This window comes from Tyto alba, unplaced genomic scaffold (genome assembly GCF_018691265.1).
Source record: "Tyto alba isolate M040663 unplaced genomic scaffold, T.alba_DEE_v4.0 Super-Scaffold_17, whole genome shotgun sequence".
Taxonomy (NCBI): domain Eukaryota; kingdom Metazoa; phylum Chordata; class Aves; order Strigiformes; family Tytonidae; genus Tyto; species Tyto alba.
This window is the reverse complement of record NW_024881279.1, coordinates 21610187-21623437: the sequence shown is the minus strand read 5'-3', so window position 1 is coordinate 21623437 and position 13251 is coordinate 21610187. Positions and strand designations below refer to the sequence as shown.

Here is a 13251-nt window from a genome sequence, read left to right as displayed (position 1 = left end):
TGAGCTGGCCACACTCTTGCTGGCAGAGGATTTGCTGGGCCAGTGCAGAAGCTCACGCAGGAAAGGCCATGGATATGCAACTCTGCTCCTCTGCAACCCAAAAACCTGTCTCACGCAGGCTGTGCAGGTGCTGCATTGCCCTGGCCACCCCCAGACCTCTCCCAGAGCACGGCCAGGACTCTGCTCCCCCCCAAAATCCACCCCCAGGACCACACGTTCACTCTGACCCTCTCCGAAGCAGGGCTGGAAACACAGGCTGCAGCAGGGACACAAAGCCTCCGTGCAAACCAACAGATCCATGTGCCACCTGGTGTCCAAAGGCAGCTCTGCACCGAGACCCGAATTGCTGAGCGACTGAGCTTTAACCTCGAATGTAAATAACATCGCCATCGGGACAAGCAGCACCTGGCTCTGCTGCAGAAACATCCAGTGCCACCCTACCTGTCCTAAGCACCTCTAGCTTAGAGCACAGAACCACAGATCTTCACAAAACACCTGTATGTTCTCCTTCACGCAGCTCACTTCTGAACACCTCAAACTATCAAACCTAGGTGAAAAAAAAAAAAAACTGGACACTCAGAAAAACAGCTTTCACCTTAGAAATCAAAATATGGGAAACACAAATCAGATGCTTTCAGTGGCAGCAGCACAGCAGGGAGCTGCTGATAAAGCCGCAGTGTAAAATGGCCTTTAAGTGCAATCTTGCTGCCCCTGCAGCTGGTGCCACCACCGAGGCAGGTCCTGGGCCGTGCCCTTCAGCAGCCAGAAGGGTCAGGGCTGGCCATGGGGTGAGGCACCCAACAACAGCTTTTGTGTTTCTGGAATTGCACATGCTGCAGAGCTGATCCAGAGCACACGGGTGACAGGGCACCTCCAGAAACTTAGTTTCCTGCAGGCCAGCCCTGCTTCTCGGGGGCAGTTTGACAGTAGAGGACAACCACTGCTCCCTCCCTACCCTTGCTTTGCCCCTCTCAGAACACCCACAGGGGATGCCCAGTCCTTACTGCTCCTACAGCCACTCTGCTCCTGAGAAAGTCTCTGGGGAGACCTTTTGCTCTTGTTAAATCCCTCTTATATTGCCCAGACCTCAAGGAGGAAACACAACATGCTCCCTACTGTCTACCTGCTAATGGTAAAACCCCAGAAGCTTAAAGGAAGGAGACAAAAGCAGTTTTTAAGCACAGCAACCTGGAGGAATTGAGACAGCTGGACAAAGCACTCAACCAGGTCAAACCCAAGCTCCTTCTCCGGAGAGCCCTGTGTGCAGCAGATGTGGAGCAGCGACCAGGGCAGCTCTGGAGAACAAAGAGCTCTCCCAGACCCAGCACCCAAGCTGGAAATGAATATTTGCCCCATGGGTTGTCACCTGCCAAGTTGTCCCTTTGCTCAGCACAAAGAGAGGGAGACAACTTTAAACCACATTTCTGCTCCCCAAACTCTCAGTCCCTAAAAGATCAGAGAAGGGCAGAAGACGACAGCACCATGGCCATGCTGCACCTTAGCCTAGGAGAGGGACAGCCAGCCCGGGTTGTGTTAGTTCCTGAAGACACAGCAGGCAATTCTCCAGCTCCCCTTGTCCTCCGAGGGGTGGAGAAGGTGGGGAACATGGTTTAGAGGGGTGAAACCAGATGCGGCTTGGGCAGTGCGCCCCAAAAATCAGCTCCTGCCAGTGTCAGCACGTGCTGGCTGCAGCTCCCCCTGCTCAGACCGACAGGCTGGGTGTCCTCTGCGGGGGAAACCAGGCTCAGGAGAGCATCCAAAGTGCTCCTGGTAACTGGGCTGGAAAGTAAGCAGCGACAGCGTTTCCAGGGCTGTTCCTGAAGGTCTGACAGAGCATTTAGGCCAGGCTGCTCTAACAGCCTCTGACGCATCAGGTACGGGCTTCTGGCTGCAGCAGGACACAAGGTAAAAGCAACCACTGCTCCGCCCTGACACCAACGGTCCCAGGAGCAGGATTTGGTACAGAAGTACTCCCTCCTCCTCAGAAGCCCTCTCCTCACATCCCCTAACTCCACCTGCGGCCCCTTCCACAGGGTTTCCGCCCTCACCATTCACTCATGCTGGATACATTCAGCAACACTGCACCCTGGGTTTGCTCTGGGGAATTACGAGGAGGGAAACTGAGGCAGGACGGAGCCGCCAAGGACCCATCGCAACGCAGCTGAAGACAGTGCAAGAGTCCATGGGAGACAGTCCCATTAATTACAGAAGCAAACAACAGGGCAGTGCCCCAAAGCAATAAGGGTTTTCCGATCCCAATTTCCCACCCACGCACGTGGATGTACAAACCCTGTACAAGCTTATCCCACAACACCTGGGGAACAGCCTGAGAGCCAGGAAAAGCTGCTGCTGGGTTAATTAACTTTGCATAGCTGTGTTTTGGGGCTGGGAAGAGGACCAAGGCCTGGGACAGCTCCCAGCGTGGGGGACACAAGCCCACCCCAGCACCTTTCCATGCCACCCTCAGCTCCAGATTGCTCCGGCTGCAGCGGGACCAGGCAGAGGAGCAGTGCCTGGCCTGCAGCTAACACTCAGCCCCGTTAATTAAGGCTATGCTTGCAAACAAAGGGAGATTTTAACAGGCACGGACAGCACTTGGAGCTACTGATGGCTGCTGAGGTAAGCGGCTTATAGGAAGGATGGAGAGAGACTTTTTACCAGGGCCTGTTGTGACAGGAGGCAAGGGTTTTGAACTGAAAGAGGGCAGATTTAGACTGGTCCTAAGGAAGAATGTTTTACAGGGAGGGTGGTGGGACACTGGAAAAGGTTGCCTAGGGAAGCTGTGGGTGTCCCATCACTGCAAGCGTTCAAAGTCAGAGTGAACGGGGCTTTGAGCAACCTGATCAAGTCAAAGGTGTCCCTGTCCCATGGCAGAACCTTCCTCTGGGAGGTTGTGCTGCATTGCCCTGGCCACCTCCAGACCTCTCCCAGAGCACGGCCAGGACTCTGCTCCCCCCAAAATCCACCCCCAGGACTGCACGTTCACTCTGACCCTCTCGGAAGCAGGGCTGGAAACACAGGCTGCAGCAGGGACACAAAGCCTCCATGCAAACCAACAGATCCATGTGCCACCTGGTGTCCAAAGGCAGCTCTGCACCGAGACCCGAATTGCTGAGCGACTGAGCTTTAACCTCGAATGTAAATAACATCGCCATCGGGACAAGCAGCACCTGGCTCTGCTGCAGAAACATCCAGTGCCACCCTACCTGTCCTAAGCACCTCTAGCTTAGAGCACAGAACCACAGATCTTCACAAAACACCTGTATGTTCTCCTTCACGCAGCTCACTTCTGAACACCTCAAACTATCAAACCTAGGTGAAAAAAAAAAAAAAAAATCTGGACACTCAGAAAAACAGCTTTCACCTTAGAAATCAAAATATGGGAAACACAAATCAGATGCTTTCAGTGGCAGCAGCACAGCAGGGAGCTGCTGATAAAGCCGCAGTGTAAAATGGCCTTTAAGTGCAATCTTGCTGCCCCTGCAGCTGGTGCCACCACCGAGGCAGGTCCTGGGCCGTGCCCTTCAGCAGCCAGAAGGGTCAGGGCTGGCCATGGGGTGAGGCACCCAACAACAACTGCCATGCACTCTGGGATAGAACAGATAGCTCTGATGAATACGCAGTTCTCTTTCCCTGACCGAGAAGAAAAGCTCAAAGGCAAAAGACCTTTCTCCCCTTCCACCTTTTTAAGGAACATAAGGTTGGGGGTGTCTGTGTGCATCACATTTCAAGCCCTCCTATTCATACAGCCTTTCTATTGCACAGCCGCATGGCTTGGATATAACACAGTCCTAAACCTTGTCCTCTCAGGGCAGGGGCAAGTCCCTTCCAAAGGGCAAGGCCTGGAGCTGCAGAGTGAAGGACAGAGATTGTGAGGGCAGGAGCACTTACTCCCTCTCCCCAGGCGATGCACACACGCAGCACCCGGATCCTGCTGCTCTCCTCCCTTGAGTGCAAAGGTGGGGAAATAGCTCCATAAATGTTGTTAGAGATATTACAGAGAGCACTCAGACTTGGGGCACAAGATCCCAGCATCTACCTGGAAATGCAGGAGGAAGGAGAGGAGAAAAAAACCCTGAGAAAGCAGTAACTGGCTGTATGTGGTGCCAAGCAGACATTTCTGCCAGGCAGCCTACTCAGCAGCACTACTGGGACAGGTAATCAAGCAGCAGTGAGATGGACTGTGCAGCAAGAAAGCACAAAGCACATATCTATACTCAAGATGAGGCACAGACAGCAGTGGTGAGCAGCAGCCCACACTGGGCAAAGTCCTGCCACAGCCACAAACCCTGCCTACAGCCGAGTCGGCTCTGCCTCGCAGGCTGCTCGTGAGTCACACCAAGATGCAGGCATCCTGCAGGCACGGCTTAGCCAGGAGAGCCCTCCCTCACTTTGTAGCTAAAGAGGACCTCATAGGACTGCCACCTTATTAAGCCAGCTTGCTCAGATCAGTGATAAAGACCTTCTAGTCCACCAGAGCCTTCAAAGGTGGCAGAGGAAAGCACATGCCGGCATGCTGCAAGCTGGGCGTCTGCATGGTTTCTGGAGGATCAAGCACTTCAGGAGGTCCCTGTGTGCTCTGCCCTGCCCTCTGTGCATGCAGAGGCAAAGAAGAAATCACCTCCTTCTACAGAAAATTGTCTTTTCTATAGAGTGCAGAAAACAGGGCCCTGAAACCCCTCAGCCAGAGTGATGGTGTGAGAGGAGACACAGGGAAAAGGACGAGCTTGCTGAGGTAAAAGAACAAGGTGTAAGGTAGTGTTTAAAATGTAGGTCCTACCTTAGCCCAGTGTGGTCTTCATTGTTGTATGGCTGGCTGAGAATCTTCTTTGGAGATGATCTCCATGGATGCCATTGAGGTGCACAGGCTCCCCTGAATCTGAAGCCGAGGGCAGGAGGAGGAATACTCATTCCTCATGGGAGGTGGTGGAAAGAAAGAGTCCCTGGAGGTGGATGGGTGGTGGCTGAATGTTCCCTGCGGTGCCTGGAATTGAAGCTGCAGGCAGGGAAGAAGAGCCCGAAGCCATTTCTCTCCTGGTGCTTTCAAGATCTTCTTTCAGCCTCTCCATCTGAAGCAGAAACAAGAACGTGCTAGTGGTTAGCTCATGCTCAGCTGCCCAGAGCAAATGGTACCACCCTGAAGCATGTCCCAAATAATCAGATCTACCTCAAACCCCCATCCTTATCCTCACAAGATGTTGCCAACTTCCCTTGTCAGTGAAAAAAGAGCAGAAGGCAGTGTAACAGGTGACCCGTACCATCACCTGGGGACTTGACGTCCTCCTCCCGTGAGCCAACAGAGGGAAAGATGCATTCCTGCAGCAGGATGACCTCAGAAGAGGTCTGGCAAGCAAGCTACAGCTGGAAGCACAGTAGTAGAGTTTGCTCCCAACCCAGTGGTTGAAACAGGCCTCAGGCACATGGTGAGCTTTAAGTCTATCTCAAATGTTAGGAAGCCAGTGAATATATATATATATATATATATCTCCATATATACATATTTATATATGTATCTCCAAGATCCTCAGCAATCTATGTCCCTGAATATCAAAGGGGGTGCTACAGACACAGTGTAGCATGGAAAGCAAAACCCCAATTCTCTGTACCAACTGCTAATCCTAGTGTTGGGGAGGATAGAAAGGGAAGAAAGTATGTGGATCTGCAAGGCAGCCAGAGCCTGTGCTCTTACGGTGGTGCATCCACACCACGGTCAGCCTGTAGCCCTTTCTGTTTGACAACTCAAGAGACCCTGACAGACCTTCTCTTGTGCTGCATGATCCCTTTTCACCACGTACCCTTCTCTCCTCTCTCAGACTTTGACCTGAACCTGGCATCAGGCAGGACAAGCCTGTCGAGATGAAACCTCTTGCCCACAGTATCCAGTATCTCAGAAAGGAGAGGTGTCCCCAGGTCAGCTCACTCCTGCCTTGTGATGGGGGAGAGGAAGAGCAGGATCTGCCACAACCAACTGCTCAGTCCCAATAGTCCAAGTACTGCAGCAAAATTAGTTGAATGTTTCCCTCCCTCCAATCTGTGCTGTGTCATCTTGTCAAACGTAAACAGCCAGAGGGAGAAGGCTCAATAACACAGACATTTTTCTTCCTCTCCTTCATCAGAGGAGCTGCTTACAAAAGTATGTAGTCAACAAGAAAGGGATTTCTATAGAAGTTCTATTTCAAGATCATTTGTTTCGTATAAACAATTGCAGAAGGCTTTATCTTGCTTTCTGTTATTTTTCTCAGGGGTAAAGTATTCAATACTTCTCAAAAAAAAAAAACCAACAAACCAGTGTGCATTTTCTATTCTATCAGAGGAGGGACTTAGAAGCAGAAATGTCCACATTCAAATCCAAAAGTTTCCTTAATTGTTTGATCTTTGCCCTCCAAAGAGCAAAGTATATACAGGCTGCCTGGGCTGCAGGCCAAACACAGCACTCGGTGCAGCAGTAGGACACTGCTTGAACCAAGGAGGCCAGCTAACACTGGGCATCCTGAAAAACACAGTCACAACATTTCTGCTTTTTCTCACCCACACTTTTGTTAATACAAAAAAGCAACTCTGCGAATATGCTTATCAACTTCTGGGGGGACTCTGTGTGTCCAGGAAAAAGGCAAGACACTCCAGGGTCAGTCTCACATAAGCCAGGTCTCTCCAGGGCAGACCTGAGTGATGCTGAGCTGAAAGAAGGGATGAGAAGGGAATGCTGGACAAAGTACAGGAGGGAAAGATTCAAGGCAGACAACTCTATTCACGTTAAATCTAGAATTCAAATTTCTTCAGACCACAACAAAACACCAGAGCTGCCTGTGGAGCAGAAGAGCAGGATGAGAATCAGCTCAAGGAAAGCTAACTCAGAGACAACTTCTGGGGTAGGGGAGAAATTAAAGTAGTCATTTGTGGACTGATCCTGCTGGCCTCTGGTCTATGGATACCATCAAGAGAAGAAGAAAGCAGGCAGCAGCCAGAAGCAGCACCAGTGTCATTAAGCCTCTTCATCTTTCTCCTGACTCTACCTGTTTAAGTGAAAGTGGCTCAGAGCCTCCTGAGGGCACTCCCCAAATCTCTGACCTGGGGAGCCTCTAATCATTGTTTCTCCTCCTTCCAATGTCACCTCTCCCCAGAGAGGGACAGAGCTCTTTGTAGAGAACAGTCTCTGGCCTGCTGTACCCCACCCCCAACTCATCAGCCCGTGTCTCAGCCTGAGATGGACCTCCTCACTCGACAGGAGACTTTGCTTGCCAGCTCCTTCTCCGCAGTCACCTGCTGCTTCTCCATGTCCAGCATCTCCTTCTCACTACATGCATCAAGTAGTTTCTCCTCAAAGTCCCTGGGTGTCTTCTTCATTTCAATCTGCAGCTCTTCCGTACAGTCAGTTCTGAGTCCAGCTGCAGAGGCAACAAACAGGGCTGAGCAGGGATGTACAAGGAGTATGTATATATAGAGGGATGGGGGGGGCTTCCTTGCTTTTCCTTAAAACCTCTCAAAACATTGATTGTCCCACCCTCATGCAGTACTCAGTCACAATTAGAGATGAAGATTCATGCCTCTGCCTAACCCATGAGGTGAAAAAAAAATCCTAACAGCCCGTCTCCAGTTCAGCAGTGTTGGCCCCAAGTTTCCCACGGCACACATTCACACTGAAACACAGGCAGTGACACCTTTCTTGCTGGGATGGATTCACCGCAGATCCAGCACAGTCTGGAGGCAGCTGCTTGCATCACAGTGATGGGAATGGCATTTTTCAATTCCACACCATCACAGCTTCCATTATTTCCTACCAGACAGAAACTGCAGGGGACTATCCGATATCTGACTGCCTGTGATTTCAAGAGGTAGGGAAGACCCATGCCCACAGCTCAAAGGTTTTCCCCTCACTGTAACAGCTGCAGCCTGTTTATTTTTTTTATTTATTTTTTTTTAAATTAAGATGTAAGCACATGGTCTGTCAGAAAGATCAACGTGCACAGTGGTAATCAATTAGGCAGAAGCGAGAGGCAGCACTTGCAGTCCAGCATCAGGTAGAACAGGCTTTAGTTTGACCCCTGCTAACCTATCCTTTACCCAATCGCATCAGCAAAAAAGACTTTGTCTCCAGTTCCTCCAGTCTGTTTCAGTTTTCTCCACCTTGGTTTTAATCAGTTGAGTTATCTAAAAAGAAAAGGAAGGGAAATACAATTAAGAAAAGCACTGCTGTAAACACACTCTCCTCTTCCTTTTCCCATACATCCCACAGACCTCACGATACCCTGCACTACTCACTGCAGGGCTATGCTCTGCCTTTGCTGAGGAAACCCCACCTGCCCACTGTCTGCTACTGCAGAATCTCTGCCTGAAGACTGACATGCCCTTCTCTTAGGGAGGACACCACAGGATAATGGTTTCTTCCAGAAGCTGCTGTCAATATAAACCACTGAACCCCAGCAGCACTACCTGCCCAAACACAGCAGAGTTCTGGATTTGATTCGGGTGGCACTGCTGTGCCCTAAGCAATGGGAGATGTGTCCCAAATGAAGTAGTGAAGGTCAGCCTCGATACCCATCCCACGTGCTGAAAAGGAACACCAGAAGACAGCTCAACTCAAAGCAGCAGCCTGGAGAGAAAAAGCAAGAAGCTCTGACAGCCAACAGCTCCAGTGAGTACAGGGATGAAGTAACAGGGTTTGCTCTAGCACCATGATCTGACAGGGCTGGTTTCAGCCAAGCCATAATCAGTGCAAAGACTTACCTACCCACTGCTCAGGGCTTATGTTGAGGTGCTTGCACCTGAAGTCAGGGTCAGCTCCATTCTTGTACACTATGATTTGGGAGTCACATTCACCAGCCAGCCTACAATAGCGAGCTCTGAAGCAGACAACGACAAAGCAACAAAGCATTAATATTCCTGCAAGCAGTTGTGTTCAAATAAGGAAAGGTCTCATGACGAAGTATTTGTTGTTGTGTTTACAGAAGGATGCCCTGTTGTAAATTTTCAAGATTTCAGAGAACATGAACAAGGAAAACATAGAAATGCATCTTCATACAGGACAAGTAAGTGCACTAGGGCTTCTCCGAGTAGACAGTGAATGGGAAGAACAAGACATTTAAAATTATTAATTGTAGGGATATGGAAAGGATGGAGAGGATTCTGCTGTTCACCATCTGTTGAAACAAGATTGGAGTCAACAATCATCTGACTACAGAAAGTCATAAACCCTGCAGCCATTTGCAAGGAAGCACATAAATAACTAGATTTAAAAGGAGCTCATTCTACACAAAAACTTCCTGGGTCATATCCTTGGCATGTTTAAGCACAGCGGCAGACATACGGAGAGGGATGCATACATATATATAGAAAAGAAAGGGATGCAGACTATTTAACTTTTTTTTTAAATTTTTGAACTAATTTCAAGTAACTTTAAGCTTTTAATAACCCTTTAGTTGAGCACGACATTTTGCATGAGGATTTCCCTAAGGATCCTCTGCATCATAATCCTTTTCTCTCTCCCCTAGAAAGTATTACAAGTCTTCCTCACAAATGAAAAAAAAAAAAAAAAACCAAACAACAAAAAGAAGACAAAACAGCTGTGAAAACCAGAGAATTTAAGAATTTTCTCTTCTGCTATTTGACAGCAAAAAGGCACGAGAAGAATCATGGTAATTTTGTTAATTTAGGCTTATATCTGGTTTTAAGAATAATTCAGAGTAAGAACAGCAGTAATTTGACTGCAGACCACAGCCAAGCAGCACTAGACATGCGTGCCATCACCAAAGCCCTTGGAAGGAGGCCACCTCAGCTCTTGGGCTGCAGGGCCCAGCCAACGGCATAGACTTGCACGCAAGCGGACTTTCTTCCTGCCACCTTCTCCTAAAAGCCTCTCACTTTCCTGTCAAAAAACAGCCCTAAAAATCCCATTCTGCTTTCTAATGAGGTGATTTAGTGCCTCAAGGAATGATACCAGAACTGATCTTTGAGTGGAAAGAGTGCAAGGGCCACTTCTAGGGGCAGGGATGGGAAGGTTTTGGTCGAGTCTGTCACGCACAAGGAGGGCTGGGGAGTTAGTAGGACAACAGTAGGGTCCTCACACACTATTTTACTCTCGCCCACCCCATGCCAAAGCCAGGCCTGAACCAAGAGCTGCCTCCTCCACTTTCCAGATGGAGTACAGAAGTGAGCTGTTCCTCACCTTAAGGAGGTGTCAAAATCCAGGACACATCAGCTCTCTATGAATGTCAAGTCTGAAGTCCAGCTCATTGGAAGGGTTGATCGTGGCATTGATCAGCTGCACACAGGCCACCTAAAAAACAATGAAACAAAAAAATCAAGAGATCCCACCTTAATTGTACCTTATAGAGAAAAGAGAGGATAAAAGGTCATTTATGCAGGAAACCACCAGACTGAGCTCTAACATTGCTCCTATTCATATTGCTATGAGCTACCTGCCCCTATGCACAGGAATCCCTCAGCTCCATCCCAAACGCAGATCTCAGTATGGATTTAAGTATCTGAGATGCCACAAAAAGTCATATTCGGAAGAAAAACAAAAATTAAAGGGTACTTTTCCATGAAAAGGGCACCACGTTGGCATCATGAATCCTAGCACTTTCCAGAAATCCCATGGAGAAAAAAAAAAAGAGGGCATCCCAAGACAGCAAGTCAGCTCCAAGAACTGCAGGGGAGATGTGTGAATGTTATCAGCTGCCATGAAAAAGCAAAGACCCCAAGTGCTGGAGTGGCAGGAGCAGCAAGAGGGAGCCGAGGGCAGGCACTGCCAGGCAAGAGGGTAGGAAGAAAGTGCTGAGCAGCAACCTGTTTACACAGTGTTTATAGAGGAGGAGAGATGGGGTAATGAGGGAACAGGAGTTGAAAACAGTCAAGTGGAGAGGGTCTAGAAAGCAGGTATAGAAATAATCAGCTCTCAAATGCAACATATCAGTGCAAACTGCTCGGAGAGACTGTCAAAAAAACCCCCATCAATTGAACTTCAGAGAGAATATAGCCACAGAGCTTAGTCCCCAGCCTCAGAAATTAGTGGGAAACTTCGCTGGAAATCCTGCTCCAAGACAGCTTAATTGTTTCCTGATCAACCACTGAAGCCTGAAAGCTTCCTGCAAGGCTTCAGTAAGCAACCAAAGAAAGAAGTGGGGTGTGATACACTACCCCCACATGGTTTAACACTTACAGTCTAGTATGTACCTTTCAAATTATTCAAGGGACTATCGTTTTAAGTCCTGTTTTAACTTAAGAAGCTTTTGAAATTTGCATACAAAAGCCAGGCTGGAGTTTTTGTGTTGCAGCCTGGAGTGTCTCCTCCTGGGGACCCCAGCGCAGAGGCAACAGTGCGGGTCAGGAATACTCCCAGCACTGGATGCAGGTAACAGCACAGCATCTCACCCGGATCAGCACGTCCTTCTTCCTCTGATGCCGCTGCTTCTCCTTGCTCAGGTTCCTCTCCAGCTGTTGAAGAAAAGCACACTGATTTTTAAACACCTATGTTCGTGGAGTGAGCAGGTTCAGCTAGCAGAGCACCATTCCCAACACAAGCTATTACACAAGTGTGGTGCAAATACAACTACTAGTAAGCTTATCGAATACCCATTGGATTTTAGTCTCATTAGAAAGCTAAAATCCACTCCGAGAGAAACCACAGATGAGGCTCTATCCAAAACCTGCTTTCAGCCCATTGAAGCAAGCTCATTTTTCTCTCTTCCCTAAACCCTGTCCTAAGCAAATTGCTCCTCCAAAGCTGCTTAGGAGGTTTCAAAGAAAGGAACATGTAGCTCATGCGCTATTAAAAAACAAACAAACAAACAAACAAAATAAACCCCACAAAAAAACGCAAAGGTACTCAGAGCTAGGAATGGAAAGTATTTACAAAACACCACAAAGGCAAATTACCCAAATAGCACATATTAATGGGAAAACCTAAGAGCAGAATTAGAAATGCCATACTGTTACTAAAATAAGGACTCTTGAAACCAAAATTAATTTAGAGAGGAGATATTGCTTTATTCTGCAGGTGGAAAACATCCACAAATTTTAGCACACTTTATAGTAGATACACTGTGTATAAATAACAGACAGGTATTATCACAACTCCACCTATTTAACACATAACTCCACCCAGGTTTTACATATTCATTTGATTGACAAAATACCTTTTGCTCACACTACTAGATTCTGCTGTGTTAGCAAAATCCATTTACACATGCGTGAGGGCCTTGGTGAGTCTTTGGCGGTCATTTATCCAAGCAGCCCCTTCCTAACATTATCCTTGTAAGGTATTGAGTCATCTCAGGATAACAACTGTTTACTGCACATTTGCCAAATTACTGAGGAGGATAAGAGTGTCTCATTAATTAGATATATCTACGTCCTTCCTTCTAAAGTAACACATTTTGACATGAAAGAAGTCCCCGAGCTGATTAAATGCTTAGTTGTCCTTCGCTTATTAACTGTACCATATGCCTATGGATTAGTCCACCCTCTTCACTACACATCTTCACAATTCAAGGTTAACAAGGGGAAATAGTACATTCCTTTCCATAGATAACAAGCACATAACATTTAAGCAATTCTGAACAGGGCCACTTGATCAAGGTAACAGTACCAACAAAATTGTCCTCAGCAGTTCAGCTTCCACTGAGGACCACAAACCCTGAGGCTGATGATGGCTGGTAAATGAATTTCCCTGACCCAGACACCTCTCAGTAGCCTGTACTGAGATCAAGAAAGGAAAAAGCAACACGTCTCTGCGTTCAAAGGCACACAGCTCCAGTCGAAGGGAATTTTTTATTTCTGTAGATAAGCTGCCTGGCCAGTTTTAACAGCTGCTTATACAGGACACTAACTTCATCCACCTCCATCCAGAAAAAGTTTTGTCATGGTGAGAAAGAGTGTAGTCTTGTGGACTAACCAAGGGATCAGTTTGGTGACCTGAGTACAATCATCCACAGCTCTGGAGCTGCCCAAAAGCATCCATGCCCTTGCTGCTGCAGGTTCTTGCTCTGTGTAGGCACTAAGGAAGGCATTTATGGTTATTTATTCTGGTAAAGCACAGCAGAGCATACCATTTATCATCTGCTGGGAGTTATCCCTCAGGCAGAGCAGGAACAAGGGCAGAGCTTGTATATTTAAGAGGCATTTGAGTTACATTGCTGTTAAACACGCAATAAACATTTCACTAGGCTAAAGGCTGAGAAGAGTATACAAGGACAGTCTTTGCTGGACATATAACTCCTGGGTAGAAATCATACATATTTCCTTTATTTTAGT

At 48.0% G+C, this 13251-nt stretch overlaps 1 protein-coding gene across 1 annotated transcript in view; it reads right to left on the bottom strand.

The window, feature by feature from the left end:
* LOC116965007 overlaps positions 1 to 13251 on the bottom strand; it is a 46665-nt gene that overhangs the window by 32023 nt on the left and 1391 nt on the right. The window contains exons 3-9 of the mRNA XM_042790222.1: positions 11371 to 11433; positions 10163 to 10273; positions 8725 to 8840; positions 8431 to 8590; positions 8051 to 8148; positions 7261 to 7385; positions 4781 to 5069 (exon numbers count right to left, since the gene is read on the bottom strand). The gene's annotated coding sequence lies outside the window, so the exon portion shown is untranslated. The remainder of the gene's footprint in view (positions 1 to 4780; positions 5070 to 7260; positions 7386 to 8050; positions 8149 to 8430; positions 8591 to 8724; positions 8841 to 10162; positions 10274 to 11370; positions 11434 to 13251) is intronic.